This window comes from Triturus cristatus, chromosome 12 (assembly GCF_964204655.1).
Source record: "Triturus cristatus chromosome 12, aTriCri1.1, whole genome shotgun sequence".
NCBI lineage: Eukaryota > Metazoa > Chordata > Amphibia > Caudata > Salamandridae > Triturus > Triturus cristatus.
This window is the reverse complement of record NC_140595.1, coordinates 665,931,054-665,951,736: the sequence shown is the minus strand read 5'-3', so window position 1 is coordinate 665,951,736 and position 20,683 is coordinate 665,931,054. Positions and strand designations below refer to the sequence as shown.

Sequence of the window (20,683 nt, the reverse complement as noted above, 5' to 3'; positions counted from 1 at the left end):
CCTAGAGCAGGTAACAACCAGCATGCCACCTCATCATGGTCCTTTTCTATCAAAGTGGCAGTCCTTCTTGTGACCTAGTAGGCCACAGGTCAGCAAAGCAAGCAAGTTCAGATGGTGGTTCCTCCTGGCAGTACAGTAGCTCCTCCTGGGAAAGTGCAGCATGTAGAACCAGCAGTGGCTGGTTAAAAGTCCCACACAGTGTCTAAAAATATGGGGTCACAGCCCCTGTACTTTTACACCACAAGTCTTTGTTCTGACTGCACTTCAAACAACTTTCAGAAGTGCAAAACACCCCCATTCAATCCCAAGCCACTGGGGCAGAGACAGCATTGTGAAAGTCAGGCACAGTCCTATTCAGGTGTAGGTGCAACTCCTCTCACCACTCTAAATGCAGACCAGGCCTATTTAGGTGCAAGGGATACTCCTCTCACCACTTTAAATGTAGCCACGGTCTATTCAGCCCAGTGCAGAGTCACTCGGGAAAGGCAGGACACACCTTAACCACCCTTGTAACTGTCTAGAGTGAATGCACACTCCTGTCAGTCTAAACCAGACGCTGAATACACAACCAGGCAGGGCACAAAGAATCATAAGCACACAAAGGCCCACTTCTAAAAGTGGCATTTCTAAAATGGTAATAACAAATCCACTTTCACCAATGAGCGAGATTTATCACTGCTATTCCAAACATACCAAATACGGCCATGCCACCCTCTTCATATCCGAAATTACCACTGAAACACATAGCGGGGAAATTCCAATGCAACCCTATGAGAGGGCAGCCTCTCAGCAGTGAGAAGCCAAATAGGCTGTTTGTCACTACCAGGACATACCACACAGGAGAGGCACATGTCCTACACAACACCCTGCCCATAGGGCTACATGGGGCCCACCTTAGGGGTGATTTATATGCAGTAAAAGGAAAGTTTCAGACATGGCAAACACTTTAATGCCACGTCACTGAGGCAGCAAACTGCTTCTGCAGGCCCTGTAGAGGCCTGAGACTGGTTTGAAAGCCTACTTTGGTGGGTGGCGCAAGCAGCACTGCAGGCCCACTAGTAGCATTTAATTTACAGTTCCCGGGTATATGGGATACAACCATACAAGGGACTTGCAGGTAAATTAAATATGCCAAACCAGTGTAGACCAATCTTCCCAGGTTTACAAGAGAGCACATGCACTTTAGCACTGATCAGCAGTGGTAAAGTGCCCAGAGTCTAAAAACCAACAAAATCGGCTAAAATAAAATACAGGCGGAAGGCAAATATTTGGAGGATAGCCCTGCAAAGAGGGACAGTTCCAACATAATGCATGGTGTCTGGCAACACCCTATGCCCAGCCTGTGTACTGATCACTGTGTTGCAGGTGTTAAGGTATGTTCTCTAGCCATACATTTCATCCACTCTCTATAGAGCCTACTTGGCCATGCACAGTGGAGTAGATGCATGCAGCCATATTTGGGCATGGCTGATGGTGTAGTCTTGCTCCCCTAACTTTAGGGGAGTGAGCACTTAAATCAATATTTCCACACAATTTCACAAGCTTTCATAAACATTTTGCAAATATTAATTTTAGAGCAAAATGTGGTTTGCTAGTTTTCACATGACTTTTATTGATTCACATGAGGTATTCCTCGTGTTAGTCACATGATATACCAACAGGAGACTGCTTGAGCATAAAATGTCTCTTGGCAGGACTTACTCTGCACAAACCAGTTCCCCATGGAAAATCATGTGAATTTGAGTGAAAAACATTTCAAAACATCTTTCAAATTCAGCATAATGCACATTTCAGGAATTTCATCAATTTTGCCAGCTCAATTTGTTTAACTCTGACCTATGTCAGTTTGGGTGCTGAGAGCCAATATAAGTTGAAACCTAACTTGGTCTCTGGGATTCCCATTTGGATATAAAAATCTTGCAGTGCTAAATGTTTCAATTTAATTGTCCCTTCTGATTTCAATCCACTTTCAGCCCCCCACTACATGGGATCAATATATTCTCACCCCAGGCACTTAACATCTGCACCAAATTACTTTGTATGATGTAGGACCTGCAGATAAAAATCGATTCAGCTTTGGATAGCAGCAGTGCAATGCCATTTGTTTTAAGGCCAATGTAGGGTCAAAAGTCTCTGGCATGGTTTGCTTGTGAACTCCTTCTCCTCCCTTAATGACTTTAGCAGAGCCACAGTTTTCCTGCTCAGGTGGCAAATGTCATGATTTTCCTCACAGTGCTCGGATTACTGTATTGCCTAACAGCAGAGTTGCAAACTCATCTGGACTGTAGGGATCCACCCTAGGTAGAACTTATTTTAACCTTGGTGAGCATAGCCCCATGACCAGGCCATGACACAGCTAAAAGGTTGGTTGCTTTATCTTTTTTATTGTGGGGTACCATTATAAAAGTATTTTGGAATGGACCATTAAGTGGGCTGCTCCTACTGTAGTAAATATAATGTCTGCAGAGGTGTTGGTGCTCAAGCAGCAAATTGAGGTTCAGATAAATTGCAGAGGGAAAATGGACATCACCACCCTTCCAAAAAGTTATTCACCACCAAGTCTTATTTCAAATGTATTGCTACGTTGGATAAATTAAGTTAATTTTATAACAAATCAATTTGTGATTGTTTGTTTTCTCATGGGCCTGTATTCTAGTACTTCTTGTACCTTTGCCTTTATTGCTTTCTCTTTCCTGTTTCCTTTTTTTGCTCCTATTTTCTTAAGCTTGTGATTCCCGACACTTTTTCTTTTATATGGACCATGTTTTTTCTAAATATCATATGGGAGGTTTTTTTTAATTGAAATCCATCAAGCAAAGTCTAAAACAGTACCGAAATCAAGATGGCCTTGGGAAAAAAATAAATCGTTGGAGACCAGATACAGTATCATATCGACATTAAGGAAATTATAGCAAACGTTCCGATAATACATTGAAATGTACATGCAAGTTAGTCTTAAATAATACTACGGATAGTATTTAAAGATTCAATACGTCGACTGCCTATTTTGAAACTAGCTAAAGAATCGATTGTCTTAGGTACATTAAAATATGCAGAGATATCCACATACGTGCCGTAGATAATATTGCGTCCTATAAAAGCAACTTCAAATATTTAACAATAAAAACTAAAGTGTGTATAGTGCAATAAAGTGCTAAGAGATAGGTGTCTATGGTGCAATCAAGTCCAAGAAGGTGTGCGATTATATCAAAAGATGCAACCATGAATAAAATTCCAACATAATAAGAGTACCTCCTAAAATATAAGCTTGTGTTTGAAACTTTAATCAAATAGGCCGTCCCAGACATTCTCAAACTTCTTGATCCCCCCCCTAATTTGCAGTGCATAGATTAGCTTTTTAACCTGCTTCATTTTCCGAACCCACTCACCTTTTGTTGGTATAAGATCTGATCGCCATTGCTGAAGCAGGTGTAACCTGGCAACTGCCATTGCGATATATAATTGTTTAACCACCTTATCGGGAAAATGGAACTAAAAACTTTCAGCCGAATATTAGGATCTATTATGATTAAACATTCAGCTTCCAAATGACCAAAAATATAATTCCAGAATCCCTGTATCAGGTGGCTCTGTGATGTGTGTCCAATTGGCTGTAAGATGCTTTAGACAGCAAAAACACGGACCTGATTTGTTGGGGTAGACCTTAGAAAATGTGGGGTTTTGTAGAGAAGCCATTTGCTAAAAAATAGCATCCGGCGCCAATTAGCCCCCTCAATGTGCTGATACTAAGTTTATTTAATATGGACCACATACTCGCTGTGACTTCCAAATCCTCATGTTTTTCCCATTTAGTTATTGCTTTCTCCGCAAGATCTATACCCTTAATAGAGGCTAAACCCTGTTTCCACTCCAGTGTTACTTAAATATTTCTTCTTCAAATAATTCATATACCAGATTTTTACGTTCATTAATATGTTCCAGATCAATATTACTCAGGAATTTAATAAGAATGTTATATACCCAATGAGAAGGAAATCATTCGGGATTAAATCAGATTTTCTCAAAGCCAGCCTTAGCCCATTTATGTATGATTAGTCAAATCTCTAATTCCAAATACTGAAGCGAGTTCGGATTAAGGGGTTGAGGAATTAATTACGGGAATTGAATATCTTCTATAAAAAGCCTGACGATTGTTAAAAAAAAAAAAAAGACTGCATACACTTATAGCGCACTAGTTTAGGGGATTTCGAAAATTTTAGTGGGGGCGTATCTGGTTCTCTTTACAAATTAACTTCATAAAATAATTTACAGATAGACCTGTTTGTGGTTCTAGCTTAAACCTTAAAATATATTGTGCAAATTATGCAAAATAATAATCCTTGAGTTTCGGTTGAGCTAATCCGCCATTTTCCAGCTCCCCATATAAAGTGCTGAGTGCAATACGAGGGGTTTTCTTACCCCAGAGAAAGGATGTAAACATGGACTCTAATTTAGCAAAGAAAGATGCCGTTCAGATGCAGGGGGTCGCAGAAAATAGAAAATTACATAACGGGAGAACAAACTTCTTGATTAGTGAGACCCTGCCCATGTTGGTTAGTGGAAGCGAGTTCCATCGATTGAATAAGTCTTGTACTTTCCGTAAATGTGGGGTGAAATTTAAGTTACACAGTTCGGAGATTCGTGACAGGAAATAAACCCGCAGATATCTTTTTGGTTTAGTATTTAGACAGGGCAGGATATCCGCTTGTAAAACATCAGGTTTACAGCCACACTGGATTATTTCAGTTTTTTTTGTGTTGATTTTATATTCGCTGAGAAACTCAAACTGCTCAAAAATCTCAAACTTTTGCTTGGAGCTCCTTATCCCCCTTTATTATTAGCATGATATCTAGCAAAAAAGACCTCTAATCTGACCTATATTTCTTTAAATGTGACCATAAAAGGCTCAGAATTGCCACAAACCCTACATCAATATTGAACAGAACAATCACAAAAATGTTGTTTATTTTATTCAACTTCTAAGATATTTTCTTTAAACACAATTTTTTTGTTATTTTTTCTTTATACACTTAATTTAAAAGACAAATCATTTGTCATTGTCTGTACATACATTTACTCAAGAATTATGTATAATACAGCATAAATCCTTTAGATAAACACATAACCCCACAAAAAACCATCACACATCATTCTTACCATTCAAGCCTGCTCATTCAACCTACATTCATACATAAAAAAAGAGATTCAACCATATGAGGGATCCAATATGAATCTACTGGGGACAAATCCTATAATTGTTGGTGATAATAAATCACATCAATCAAACACTTCTGATGAATTTGTCTTTCAAGGACTACTCCTCATATGTATTGTTGGTCTACGCGCGTCTCAGTGGCAAAACCACCTTCCTCAGAACCAAGGTCGATATAAAAATGAATCTCAAATATAGAAGCCAGGGGTTCAAGTTGTGGCTTTGTAAGGGGCAAGATGTCCGCTGTCCGGCCGTAGCAAGAAGTAGCAGCACTTTCCTCCCACCCCCCTCCCCTTGATGCAAGTGAGGATGCTGGTTACTTCTTACCTTCTGAAACGACTGCCTGACTGGGTGGCTGAGCACAAGCTGTTGCGGCGCTGGGCTTTTGAAGTGACGCCAGCGGTGGGTTTTGTAGCCCGCAGAGTCTGCCGTGCACTGAGATCATTCTATCGCTGGAGGTGCTCGGAGCCTAGAATGGCGCCGAGAGCGGCTAAGCAGCAGAAGGTCCCAAAGGATGCTAAGGATACACAGAAGGACACAGCGACTTCAATTACTGGGGCTTTGCCTGCTCAAGGTACTGGGCAATTTCGCAGAGCGATTACAAAGAAACCGGAGGAGATCGAGGATTTTGGCAGCGGCAATGACAGCGGCATTCTTAATGGCGGCAATAATGCTGGCGGTGCGATTCGGAAACTCAGCAAGATCGGACAGGACGGTGGCAGCAAAGGCAGGGAAAACAACCTCTGGCAGCCCACCTTAATGGTGATTCCGACTGAGTCCCCGAGAATTCTTCCAGCTGAGAGCGCTGAGAATCTTGAAGCCGCAGCGTGCACAGATACAATGTTGCAGTTCCAAGCTGGGCCTCTTGATAGACAAGGGGAGCCGAGCAGGGAGAACACTGATGAAACAGGTATGCAGAACGCCCAGGACGCGCAGAGTCTCAAGGAAGCGTCAGGAGGTGCTGGGCTCAATAACACCAACAACACAATGAATGGAAGTGCTCTGGACCCTGAGCTGGATGCTATTCTGGAGGCTAAGGGTGACAAAAATGATATTGGCAGAGTCAAGCTTTTCAGTCAGGCAGTAATCCCCTCAGCTGAATTCTCCGTAGAGAAAGTGACTTCTGGGATGATAATTATGAAGCAGATGCAGGGGTCTAGCCATCCTAAAACAATTACTGGCTCACCAGAAGGGGATTGCTTTTTCTCCTTTAACGATGATTCAGACTCTTCACTCTCAAGCAATGGTAGTTTATCTGGTGACTCGGACTCAGTAGAAAATTCTTCAGTACAAAGAGCACCCTTTGCCCATCGGGCCGTCCATCATAAAAGCAGGTCTAAATCAAAATCTAAGTCGACAGTGAGCCCACCCCAAACGGATGCTGCTAGAAAGCTTCTATGGGACTATTCAGCTACGTCTCAGCTATATCGGGAAGATGGAGCAATAGCTGTGCAAGAGGGGCTTAACAACCCGGGCAGTGCACCACGGACTCCTTCAATGGATCTGCTTTTATATTATGCCTAAACAGATGCAGGGAGAAGCCAGGTCAGAGAGCCGGAGAGCGAAACGGGCAACAAAGAAAATACAGGGCTCATTCAGAAAGATGAATAAACTGTATGATATGGTAGACAGTTACCAGGTGGAGGAGAGAACCGGAAGACTAGAGGACGATGTTAACAAGTGGCAGGCATTTAAAGAGACACCAGAGAAGGCGGTGGAGGATGTCCAGTGGAAGCTCGAGGATTTTGAGAACCGTCAGACGGAATAATATCAGATTACTGGGGGTGGCAGAAGGGATTGAAGGGGGAGGAATCTCCCTCTTGAAGGGGGCCTTCCCCGAGCTGGCCTCCTGGAATTGAGAGAAGGAGGTGCAGCGAGCACACCGATTCCCTTTGACCCAAAGGAAAGGGCATGCAGCGACTCAAGCTGATAGGCCTAGGGCGATCCTTGTGTATGTCAGCAACTATCTTCTCAGGCAGGTAATTATGGACAAAGCAAGGCCGGATGCCAGACGAACATTTGAAGGTACTTCAGTCTTCGCCCGCCCGGACTTTTGTCATGCCACAGTAGAAAGGAGATGGAGGCTAAGAGAGATGATTGCTCTTTTTCAGGGCCTGGGTTGTGAAGCCTATCTACTGTATCCAGCACGGCTCAAAGTAATAGTCAAGGGGCAAGTCTGAATGTTTTTCTCGTAGATTAAGGCTCAAATATATATGTCTGAATTAAAGGGGCAGAAGGGGGGGGGTAATGGAGGGGTCCAACCACTTTGTTAATGAGAAACATGAATTTATTAGGGGGAATTAAGGAGGGCACAAGGTGGGGTGCTGCGACCCAGCTGCGGGTTCAAGCTGTCACACACAGGTCATTGCTGACCTATTTGCACATAAGGGGGGAGGGGGGAGGGAGAGTGTCTGGGGGGGGAGGGATCTGAGGGGTGGGTGGGGTACTGGAAAAGCTCGAGGGGGGGTAGGGCACAGCACGGCATCTGAGATTTTTGGGTGGACACGAGGTGTAGCAAAGTAACAAAAAACAAAGAAAGAGGGAGCTCAGACGGGGAGTTTAAGTACTGAATTAGAGGGTAAATGGTTGGGACAGTTGATTGATGTGTTTTAATGAGTATAAGAATTGCTTCAGTTAATGTATGTGGCCTGAATGATCAAGTTAAAAGACAATGGGTTTCAGCAATTCTAAGAACGATGCGGTTGGATTTCTTATGCTTGCAAGAGACGCACATAGAGGGTATAAAGGAGAGTCTAATGGAGCCGTTGGGGTTTTATTTGATTGCAAATTCAAAGCAGGGGGCTAAAACCAGAGGAGTTGCTATACTCTCTAAGCGAAGTGATATTACAGTAAAAAGAAAGATGGAAGATCAGTGGGGCAGATGGGATTTGGTGGAATGTATGATAAATGGCGAAACGTTTACCTTTTATTCAGTGTATGGATCTACTGTGGATGACCCTGATATATTTGAATTTTTAGACCTAGAGCTAGCCTCCTGGCCTATACCAGTTATCCTGTGTGGAGACTTTAATGAGACGGGGTGTTGTGGACGGAGACTGGGGACCAATATGTGGGTCGACAGAAAAGGACTTTCCGAGCAATCGCTAACCTGGCTCGGAATAACTCTCTAACAGATGTGTGGGCATGTTTGAAGCCCAATGATCTTGGTAGCACTTACAACTCGGCTACTCAAGGTTTGTGTTGGGCTTGAGTTTTTTTTTTTTTTACATCGAACTCACGGTTGTCGAGATGCCAGATTGAGAAATTACCTCGGATCATTTCCGGCCATAACCCTATAGTTTTAACAGTAGAAATTAGGGCGACTAGGCCTGAGCGTGTATGGACCTTTGAAAGACGCAAGATATGTGCAGCATATGAAGGAATGGATAGTAGGTTTCTGGGACATTAATAGAGGTAGTACCTCTTCAGGGGTGGCCTGGGATGCTTTTAAAGCGGGTTTATGAGGGGAGACGCTGTGCTTTAGCTTACATAGACAGAAACAGGAGGAATTAAGATCTAAAAAATTGTCCCAGGCAGTTGCTGATGCAGAGGAGGAATTGAATACAGCAATTGTATTAGGGGCACCTCTGGATCAGGCTGTGCTTAAAATGACATGGGCAAAGTCTGAAGCTCAGGAGAATATAGCTAACAAAGCGGCTGCTACTTTCCTGGCAAGAAAGGAGCAAAGCTATGAGTTAAGCGAGTGGGTTGGGCATACACTAGCGGTACGTACGAGACAGAAAGCGGCTATCTGGGAGGTCAAGAGGATTTCGGATGGAAAGGGTGGTACAGTTAATGACCCGGATGGGATTCAAGAGCTTTTTAGGCAATTCTATGCTAGCCTATATAACGAAGAGCAGCCGAAAGATCTCCTGGAAATCCATTTGTATCTTAGGGACATCTTTGCATCATCAATCACCGATGGAGATAGGGAGGTGTTGGAAGCACCTTTGGCTGCCGAAGAGATCTTTACGGCTCTGAGTAGCCTCCCATCGGGTAAAGCCGCGTGGCCCGATCAGATTCCCCTCAAATTTTATAAAGTTTTCCAGGAGGCAATCAGTCCCGACTTAATTGAAACAATACAGCAGGCCCAGTTGGGTATCTCCGTCCCGGGCTCCTGGGCAGGGGCTAATATAGTAGTTATTTTTAAAAAAGGGAAACTGCCTACAGAACCAGGGTCTTATAGGCCAACAACTCTAATGAATTCTGAAGCAAAAATCTTTTCCAAAGCCATGGCTTTCAGGCTCGGTAAGGTCATAGGTAAGATGGTTAGTCCCACTCAGCATGGTTTTATCCCTGGGAGAGGTACTACGCAGCATGTCCACAGGGTTATCACTCTCTTCGATGCCGCCGAAGTCTCAGGAGAACCCATGGCGGTCATGTTATGGGACGCAGAAAAGGCATTTGATCGTGTCTCCTGGGACTACCTTTGGACAGCTTTGAAGTGGAGTGGTATTGGGGGGGATTTGTTAAAGCAATTCAGGCTCTGTATAAAGACCCCACAGCTCGTCTCAGTTAATGGAGGATATACCGCACCCTTCCAAATTAAACGCAGCACACGCCAGGGATGGCCATGTTCACCACTACTTTTCGCGATATATATTGATCCATTAATTCGTAGGTTGGAGGTAAACTGTGGGATTCCCCCTATAAAGGTTCATGGCTTAGAATATAAAACCTTGGCATATGCAGACGACATTGCTCTAGTGACTCAATCACCTGCAAATGCCATAGCTGTAGTGGAGTCAGAAGCTCTCGCTTTTGGTCAGGTGTCAGGATATGCGCTAAATGGGCCTAAATCTCAGATAATCAAGAATGAGGGGGCCGTGTGCAATGACATACGGGTTGTTGACTCCGCTATCTATTTAGGGATCAACATATCGGCGGATTTGGGTAAGAATGTGGACAGGAACATCGAGCCAATAATATCTAATGCTAAAAAAGATCTAGATAGAATGCATAATTTACATTTGTCGCTTGTGGGGCGTTGTAATGTAGTGAAAATGATCCTTTTGCCCAAAGTATCTCTATCTATCCCCACATCAGAACGACCCCCTTGTTTCCAAAATTCACAAACCTGCTCAAAGTCCGCTTCCTCGACCGCTCTCGAGCGAACCGATCAGAGCCAAGGAAGTACCTTAGCCGGCTCTCCATCTTACCTCAATTTTGTGACCGTTGACACTGACCCGGATCAAGTAAACTTCTTGGACACCCGTCCTGTTTGAACAAGGAAACCTTTTGGATGCTCGTCTTGTTTGATCGACACCCTACATGCACCTTTGCTCGTTCGCTCCTTTGTCCGACCTATATCCGGCTCAAACCCTCATGTTCTACCAGAATGTCTGTACTGTCTATTTGCACATAATTGTACATACTGTGAAGCGCTCTGATACCCTTGGGTCCAGCTAGCGCTATATAAAACTCCTAAAATAAAAATAAATAAATAAAAACATTTAAGGATCCGAGCTGCGGGTGTTTGGAAAACACCGTGACCGGTCCATGTTTAGAGCAGGAGACAATGTGTTTTCTGACAGAACTGCCAGATACTGAGGTAAGAACTCGAGTGGGAGATTGGGTGGTCCAGCACCTGTTCTTATGCAGCAGAGAGAACGTACGGGGGCGGCCATTTCTTTAGGTTTTACTATTTCGTAATTATCCAGTACAGTACTGTACTGCAGGGCAGACCAGTTTAGATAGATTTTTTCTCTGTAAGTAATAAATCAAGAGAAGCGCCCACTGTTTCAAACGCAATGTGGCATGAGTAGAAATACATACATATATATTTCTTTTCAACCGAGTGGGAGGTCATTATTCGGCCATACCCTGACTCTGGCAGCTTTACAGGAGAGCAATAGGATATATGTTGAATGACTCGTACATGCTTTAGAATTCTTTGCAAATACCTGGGGCTAAGACTATGATATTTCTCCTCCTTAGGTGCGAAGTATGCTGGAAGCCTCGTATAAATTGAACTGAAAAATAAGGGCCCGGATTTTCCGTTCCATTTTGCACTAATGAAGGAGCGCAATAGGTGTCCGAGAGTGTAAGATGTGTAGTTTTTAATAACAGAGGATGCCTTTTTTATACACAGTCTTTTAGTCCCTTAAATATCTAACATTGGTACGGTTTCTTCTCGTTCTTAGACATTAGCATCTTCCCCAATGGGAGCTGATACGTTTGCCCATGGCAGCTTGTGTCCTATCAGCCAATAATACTGTGGACATATGCGGAACGTGGTTACTGGTTTTGTTTGGCCAAAGGTAGATAAGGCCTACGATACCTTACCACATTTTCAGTTAAAGTAGTATCCTAATTCCTTCCTTTCTTTCTCTTTTCTTTCTTCTACTTTCCTCTTTTTGTTCTCCCTAAACTATGTAGCTTTGCATGTATTTAGCAATATGGTAGAGGTCTGTTAATAGAAATCTTTACTAACTTTCAACTAGTATGCTTTTCACGTCACTTCATGCACATGTATTGAGAGCATGTACACATGATGGTATGAGTTGGAAGTGTACACAGTACTGGCGCACGGTGCACGATGGAGGATACAAATTAGGTACCACCAACCTGGTTATGAAGAGCAGTTTGTTTTGGTCAGAAATTGTATATTTTATGTCAAACCCATTGTATTTAGATGATTATTTTACAGATAACCCCTGGCTTCTCTATTTGAGATTCATTTTTATATCTTCCTTGGTCCTGAGGAAGGTGGTTTTGCCACTGAAATGCGCGTAGACCAACAATACATATGAGGAGTGGTCCATGAGACAAATTCATCAGAAGTGTTTGATGGATGTGATTTATTATCACCAACAATTATAGTATTTGTCCCAAGTAGATTCATATTGGATCCCTGATATGGCTGAATCTTTTTTTTTATGTATGAATGTAGGTTGAATGAGCAGGCTTGAATGGTAAGAATGATGTGTTGATGGTTTTTTGTGGGGTTATGTGTTATCTATCTAAAGGATTTATACTTTATTATACATAATTCTTGAGTAAATGTACGTACAGACAATGACACTTTTTTTTTAATTGTGTCTAAAGAAATAAATAAAACAAACTCGTGTTTAAAGAAAATATCTTAGAAGTTTAATAAAATAAACAACAATTATTTTTGATAGTTCTGTTCAATATTGATGTTGGGTTTGTGCCAATTCTGAGCCTTTTATGGTCGCATTTAAAGAAATATAGGTCAGATGCGAGGTCTTTTTTGCTAGATATCATGCGAATTATAAAGGGAGATAAGGAGGTCCAAGCAAAAGTTTGAGATTTTTGAGCAGTTTGAGTTGCTCAGTGAATATAAAATCAACACAAAAAAATTGAAATAATCCAGTGTGGCTGTAAGCCTGATGTTTTACACGCTGATATCCTGCCCTGTCTAAATACTAAACCAAAAAGCTATATGGGAGTTTATTTCTCGGCCCGAATCTCCGAACTGTAAAAAATAGCTCAGATTAGAGGTCTTTTTTGCTAGCTATTTTGTTCCCCCCTCGTCTTGCATATAATTTAAGTTTCCCCATAGTTGATAGACGGGGAGGAATATCTGCATTTTTCGGATGGTTATCACCAAGGGCTCAATAAAAAAAGCAAATCGCACCAGGGACAGTGGACAACCTTGTCTAGTCCCCCGTTTGACACTAATTTGGCCTGCCTCAGAGGCATTAATAATGTTGGCTTCAGCATTTAGGTACATTTTCTAAATGAGCCCTGGTTTTTTGCTAGGTATACCGAAGTTTAAAAGAATACAAAATAAGGTCTTCCAGACCACAAGGTCAAATGCCTTCTCGGCGTCTTATAAAAGGACCAAAGCTGGTATCTTCTGGGTCTCAAAATAATCCAGTGCTTCGGCCAAATAATGCATATTGGTTCCAAGCTGTCTCCCTGTGATAAAACCATTTTGATCGGAATGGATCAGGTGCGAGCGTATTACATTGAATCGGTTGGCTAAAAGTTTAGTAATGATGTTATAATCAGAATTTAAGAGTGATAGGGCGATAAGAGCTAGGGTCTTCACAATCTTTTCCCTTTTACAAAAAACTGACTATATTCACTTTTTGGAATGAAAATGGTATTGGACCGTCCTCTAAAATTGAATTTGCGATCGACAAAAGATATTCAAGAATGGCACTCAAAAAGGTTTTTAAAAATTCAGCCGAAAAACCATCCGGGCCACAGGCTCTGCCATTTGAAAGATTTTTGATAACATCCCCCAGTTCTTCTTTAGATAAAGGATTTGTCATTCTCATTTTATCGACCTCGGAGAGTACCTGCATTTCATGTCTCTGGAGAAATTTCTCCAAGGATGTCTTTTCAAGAGACTGTTGTTGGTCATAGATATTCCTGTAATGGTGTGACATTATATCCCTATGACCACTGGATCATCGAAGTGGATACCAGTTATAGGGCATCTCAATGTACTAATCTGGTTGCTTGCTGCCTGGCCTGCCATGTAAGGAACCGCCCGGTGTAGATACTCTCTTTCTATACCTTTTGCCTATAGTTATTTTGAGAGGATTCACATTTAACATAATATTCTTCGCTAGGATCCCGTTTAGCCTGGTCTGGTTTCCGTTGGTTGAGGACCGTGGAGCTACTAAGATAGATATCATAGCACATTTGTACCTTCTGCTCTAGATTTTGCTTTTTTTTCTTCACTTTTTTCGTCATCTTTCCCAATGGCTAGTCCACTTATTTATGCCTTAAGCGAGTTCCAGACAATATGAGGAGGTGCCGTACCATGATTTCGCTCAAACTCATTTATCTGTTTTACCGAGAAGCACCCAGCTTTCTTTTGATAGGTATTGCCTATTTAAAGTCTATCGTTTGGAATAAGTCCAGTATTTGCCTGACACTAACTCAAGAATGATCATGGCATGATCTGAGAATCCGTTCGGAAGAATTCTCTGCTGGCTAAAATTAGATATGAGAAAGAAATCAATACATTAGGAAGTGTGAAATCTACCCGAAAAACAGGTATCTTGGTCAGGGATGCTGCCCTCCATGGGTAAATTATGTCCAAAGTCTTTCTATAATTTTGAATAACTCAAGTCTTCGCTTTGAATTTTTTTTTTTAAATGACTGAGGAATCAATTTTAGGGTTCATTAAAAGATTAAAATCTCCCCCTATAATCACTTCACCAGGAATTTGAATTACAGATTGGAAAAGCTCTTCATATGGTGAAGGATGGTCTTCTACTGAGGCATAGATGCTAGCAAAAGTTAGAAGTCGAATCCCCAGATTGAAGGTAGCCCAACACCACCTTCCACTCCGATCACTTACAGAATTGACCACCTCTGCTTGGAGTTTTTTTACCCAAGAAGATCGCTGTGCCGCTATGAGATGCAGAGGAGGAAGAGAAGCCCCGATATCCTGCCCAGGACCTGAACATAGGAAAGTCTACTAGCTTCCCAGCCGATATAGGAGTCTCTTGAATTAGAATAACAGATGGATTTTCTGTCTTAATCCATGATCCAAGCCCACATCTTCTTTTTATTGTTAAGACCATTAACATTAAAAGAGAGCACCTTCAAAATTTCCTTTTTATCCATTAGCAGACAGCACGATATGTTCCTAACGGAGTTACGAAGTAGACTAAGGTGTGCTGAAAAAATGTGGCATCAATGATCCCATCCTTTCCCTAACAAAATAAGGATTTATGAATAGTAATTGGATGAATATAAATTTTACAAATGGATTTCTTTTTTCCCTCCTGCTTCCCATTCCACCCCGTGACCCCCCCCCCCCCACCCCTGTAAGCCACGGTGAGCAGACCACCGTCCCTGCTCACATCTAATAGGCTAATCCAACTCCATGACTTGGTGCCAAGTGCTACCGGCCTACCTACCCCCCACCCCTGAAAAGAAAAAAACAGGAAAAGCGACTAAAGAGCGGTATCAGCCCCTAGAGACTGTCTGAAAGGACAGAACATCGGACTGAAAAACTGAAGAAGAGATAAATGAAAAACTGATGATATCTACAATTCTACACGCCCAAGTCGAATCAATTAGGCTTGTTTGAAGAAATTTGTTGCAATAATTCATGTGCTTCGGGGACATTGCAAAATACATGGACTCTGCCCATCGTAGCAAATTAAAAGTGCTTGTAAAAGGCAATCATTGCCTGCACCCCCTGTTCTTTGAAATTTTGAATAGGTTAAACATTTTAACGAACTCCTTCTGCCGTTTGGCTGCGGAGGCAGACATGTCAGGGACAATACGACAAAGGTGAACTGTCGCTGCTTTATGGCCTTAGCTAGAATTTGTTCCTTGACCCTGTAGTCCCCAAAGTTAACAAGGATTGTCAGTGGAAATTGGGCATTTGGGAGGAAGATGCGCAGGCACCCGCTGAGCTTGCAGAAGAGTCAAATCTCCATTCTAATCCGGGAGGACATTTTTTTTAATGGAGTCAACCCACTGTAATGTCTGCTGGCCCTCAAGGCATTCCGGAATACCAAGGATACGAAGATTGGAGCCTCTGGAGTGATTCTACAATTCCTCCAGTTTATACTCCATTGCTCATTTTTGATTCTGATAGGCTGCAACTTTATCATTTATGATTAAAACTTGATCCTCCAATTGTGAGATCCTAGTCTCCACCTCAAGAAGATGTGCCGGGACCTGAGTCATGTTTTCTTCGATTTTACTGAGGCAGGCATGGATTGTCGCAATTTCCGCAGATTGAGAGGTTTTAAGCTCTTGGATCTCCTCCAGAATCAAGTTGAGGAGACTCTCGGCATCCCACTGCATAGTGAAGGATCTATTGTCCTGAAAGGAGTTTTCCTGGATCAGTTCCAGGCTGGTTTCAGATTGCAACACCGAAGGGACAGAGGATATGATCTTACCTGGTACAGCCAGCTCATCGTCTACGGGAACAGAGAGTCCAGATGGGCTCCACCCTGGAGGAGACAATAATTGAACCGAGGGTTGTGGAGGAAGGTGACTGCTGTCATTAAGATATCCATCCTTACTAATGTCAGGAGGCGGATCAGCTGAAGATGAAACACTCCCTCTGCAGCAGATGTTAGTCCGGACACAGCTTTAAAAAATATAGGATATTTTTTTAAATCCTTGGATTTCCCATCCTCAGCCCCAGGGGTCGTTGTCGTTGAATTGACCGGATCTTGGGAGTAGAGGGACCTGCCCCGGGAGAAACCATAAAGACGGGCTGGTACTCAAGTCTAGATCAGCAGAGGCACCCCCTGCATAGTCTTTCTTGGAAGACACTGAAGTTGCCATTTCAGATTATTCTGGGAGCAGTCCCAAATCTTTCCTTAGGGCTGTGGCGTGGATTGCCTGAGCTGCTGCTTGACCAAATCGTTTTTTGACCCTTTGAACCGGAGCTGGGGAATCGGGATGGGGTGGAGTAGTGCTTCTAGAAAGATTTCACATATTGAAATTGCCAAGGAGATTCTTTTGCTGTTCCCGTAACAGGTTAGCCATGATTAGATCTTGTGGAAAAAAAAGGGAAAGGGGGCTTTGGCATATGGAACTCCCCCAGCGACCCTCAACCAAGTAGTGCACAGAGCCCCATGCACCAACAGGCAGGCAGAGCACATGTACTTACCCCCTTGGTGAGAAACCTGGTGGTCCCTGATGGCACAGCGAGAAAGCCCCAAGAAGTCTCAAGTTGTTCAAGCTCTGAAAGATGATACAGCACGAATAAAATCTCTTAATGTGCCCTCGATGTCCACCACATTATTCCAGCACTATTCTGGAGAAGCTCTCCCTGGGAACAGATGGCCCGGAGCTTCACGGGTGACAAGGCTGTCACAGGCTGTATGATGGTTATAAACTGTGACTTATAAGTATTGAGAAAGGAGAAAAAAAAAAAACCTTAAGGGCTTGTCTTGCCTTCCCCGGTCCTCTCAGCAGTGTCTTTAAGAGTGCTTGCAGACTGGCGTCTCCTCCCAGCCTAATAACATTGTACTGGCAAAATCCAGGTAAGAGCGAGTAAAGGGCCAGCTAGGGACAAAAGCAGCTCCCCCAGCCTTTTATGTCTGCATATTTATAAATAGCAAAATTCTGCCCAGAAAGTTCTGAATATTGCAGACTGCCAACTGTCCAATGAGTATATTTATTGTACAATATGATGTCTGGTTTGCAGTCTCTTCAGCAGACCACGTCCTATGCTCAACAGATGGGCAGCACCACATCCATCTATGTGATCTCCCTGTCCACTTCGCTTTCCACTATTTTGTCTATGCTCGCACTGGCCTTAAGTTAAAGCGAGGAAAGGGCCAGAAAGGAACAACAAACAGCAGCTTTCCCACCGGTTAACACCACCTGCCTGCGTAGAAACACACAAGCGCCCGCACTCTGTCCTCTCGATTTGGAGCTGCGAAGTTTCTGCAGGAAATCACCCGGGCCTCACCGGCTCCCGTTCTAGGAGTCCTCGGTGACTTCCGTATGCAGCGTCTCCGCTGGCATCTGCGTCCGTCCATAATCCGCTGCAGCGTGAATCCGACATCCGGAGGTGAAAGGGGGCGGGGGCGTGGTTTACGGCCTCAATCAGCCGGCAACCATCCGAACCGAACATTCCCCACATCTGTGATAACCTTCTATATTGGAGTTGTGTTACTAATTCATGATGTAATCTGTTAGCTCTGATCCAGATGTTTTAATTAGGTGTAACTCTAAGAAAAGGAGAAAAATCTAGTTTTGTTTATTGTAACAGGTACTTATGCTTGGCAGCACAAGTTACCTTTGGATTATTGAATGCATCTTGAGTTACAATACCTCCTCGCCAGCCTTTTTAAACCAAAGAACCATTGTCGATGCCAATGGGTCTCACCTTTTGTGACACTTATCTTTACCATTGTGTAATTATATTTGTTTAATATCCCCTCTGAACACGTAAACAAGATCATCCCTTTCAGAACAATATTTCTTAAAGCAAATGAAAAATGAATCCAAGATGCCAAACGCTTTCATGTGCATAAATCCTCAAACGTGTTGGCTGTAATGGAAGTATTTCTTTGGTATACTTATTAATTTACTATTGAAAGATCGTTTTACTGGATGCCGTGCAATGAGGACAATTGGACAATTTAGTGGCACCTGTAGTAGTCCTCTGCTTCAAGGACCTTCTGAAAGCCAATTGTATATAAAAAATGGAGCAGTCTGGGGGGGGGGGGGGGTGAAAGGGTTTAAAGGAGGTCATCAATTGGAATGAAGACAATGGGGGTTTTGGGGCAGGGAACAAGAGAAAGGACAGTGATGCATTAATATGGAGTGCAAAAACAGAAAAGCTAAAATAGTTACTTGATGCCAGCAGTGGGTGAGTACAACTCAGTGAAAATGTTGGTAAAGAAACTGGTCTAGAGGCTGGACAAAAACTAGACTAGTAAGGAAAACATGGAATGTGGAGCATTGAACTGAAGTAGCTAAATGTCTCTTGGTTAGATGCAAAACAGGCAATGGCAACCTGTTGTAAAGAAACAAAAAAAAACGTTATTTAAAAAAAAAAAAAGTTTCGGAAGACGCATATAATGCAGCAACAAGCAACATTAAAAAACAAGCATTTGCAATGCAATAGGTCTCGCATTTATACGAGTTTGAGCTATTGGCATTGTATATGACAATGCCTTTTATTTATGTTTTAAAAACCCACACATAAATAAAAGGCATTGCCATTTACAGTGCCAATAGCTCAAACTCTTAACTGCGAGACCTATTGCATTGCAAATGCTTGTTTTAGGATTATGTGTTTTGAGAGCTTTCAGTCATGGGTCACTATTGGGGACAGTAGCTGGGAGTGTTGACATGTATCCAGATTTCTCCTTCAACCACAATGTAAATTTGTGGGTGCGTCGAGGCGCTGAGCTGCAAAGGGGTGGTGCAGTATAAAACGTATACATAACACGTTAGCCCTTTGCATTGAATGAGCATATTAGCGCACATTATTAATCAGTTGTGCCAGCACTGTGAACACGCGTTTACGGGACCCCCATTGGGGGTAGCTGTGCGCTTAATAAAATTCTGTTTATTATTATTATTATCTAGGGCGGCTATGTAGCGCTACTCACTCATGTAAATATGCTCTGTTAGGATCTTCGACATGAAGCCCGTTCCGGTGCCCACATTTGGCTCTCGAGATGCAGGCCGAGTGAGGGTAAAAAACATCAAAGCGCTTCGACGCTGCGAACATGTCTGCACAGAGACTCTGAGCCGATCCTGGGGGGAGGCCAGTTAGAAACACCGATGACAATGAATTGCGGACATCAAAGGCCAAAGGGTGGTTTTAACAGTAGTGACGGGGGAGGGACTGGGAGTGATTTGTGGACGGAGCAGGCATAGACGGGAGGGAGGAGGTGGGTAAAACTTTTAAACGTGCACACAAGCTAACTTGCCCTTTTCCGACGTAAATAAGTATTTAACTATAAAGGAGAAGCACAATGTTTTTTAGCAGCCACAAAATCATAAGGGGAAACACGCTGCTGTTCAAATGCCACAAAAGCACGAGTGCTAAAGTGTAAAAATGACAAGCGCGCACTGAAGTTTACGAGGAGGGAGTGGGGGCGGGCACAGTGCAAATGGTGTGCACTTTGATGTCCTCCGTGGCCGCGCGGCTCACTGAGGACATCAAAGGAAGTGATCAGGCAGTGCTTTTCAGGCTGCCAAATGGTACGCGCGCCCGGCGCACATGCACTGTAGTTGGCGGCCTGAAAAGCACTGTTTGCACTTCCAAAACTCGCTTACTATAAGTCTCGCCAGAGGCAGCGCTAAAGCGCTGTCTCAGGCGAGACCTAAAGACACTCTAAAATGCCTCAATGGTCTGATTCCATAAACAAAAAAGCCAGCTTGCTTGTATTGTTCACTGCTTTAAAAACTAGTGGTAAGTAGATGATTCTATATTTTTGGTCCCATGGCCCTGGTGTTCAATTTACCAGATTTAAAAAAATGTTGTTGTTTTAAATCTCTTAGGAATCCATATGTTTTTCTGGTTGAGATACAGGATACTTAAAAGTTTTGCGTAATTTGCAGCAGTGACTTTTTAAAATAAATACATGCACCATGTGAATAAAGTCAAGGCTGCCCTAGAAAATGCTATTTTCTGTAGACCTGACACTTGACCACCAAGTGCCTTGAGTGAGCTCATTTAAGATCTGGAAACAAGATTCACAGATTGTGAAACTGGTAGCATTCACCACACAATCAGAGGTTGGCTCTAGGTCTAACTGAGTGCTGAGATGGTGGGAAGCAAGCAAACCATTTTCTAAAGCTGGGAATGTGTTTAATGTTGGGCAGGTAAAAAGCTTCTGTTTCATGTTAATGGCAGGTGGTCTGACAAATGTACCACTTTGGTCAGCATCTTCTGAAGATATTGTCTTTGGAACTGTACTGTAGAAGCAGGTCTACTCCTTTCTTGAAGATTCATATACTCTTCATTTTTAGATATTGTATGGTATTTCTTTTTGCAACTGACCTAGAGTGCTCCATTTCCTTCAGTGTCCAGAGTAAAGCCCCCAA

The 20,683-nt window shown here is 42.8% G+C and overlaps 1 protein-coding gene across 4 annotated transcripts in view; it reads left to right on the top strand.

Moving 5' to 3' along the window:
* The window catches only part of LOC146780067 (DNA topoisomerase I, mitochondrial-like), a 1,246,550-nt gene that overhangs the window by 141,038 nt on the left and 1,084,829 nt on the right, over positions 1 to 20,683 (top strand). The window lies entirely within an intron of this gene.